We start from the raw sequence: 244 nt of genomic DNA on the forward strand, positions 1-244 counted from the left end.
TTCTTTTCAGAATCTACCTACATTATTTGTGTTAATTATATTGGTCCAATTTACCAAAAAAAAAACGTATATGTGAAGTACCAAAATTACCCTCAATAAATCAAAGTTTTGTGTAGTAAGTTGAGGGGATAGGGTCCGGCGAAGAAGGAGAAGATGACAATGGCAGTGAGCTTAGGGATAGTTGTCGTTCCGTCGTGTTCCGGAGATCGCCTCTTCCGATCTAACTTCTCGGCCGTCTGTAGCG

Source organism: Capsella rubella, unplaced genomic scaffold (assembly GCF_000375325.1).
Source record: "Capsella rubella cultivar Monte Gargano unplaced genomic scaffold, Caprub1_0 scaffold_6, whole genome shotgun sequence".
Taxonomy (NCBI): domain Eukaryota; kingdom Viridiplantae; phylum Streptophyta; class Magnoliopsida; order Brassicales; family Brassicaceae; genus Capsella; species Capsella rubella.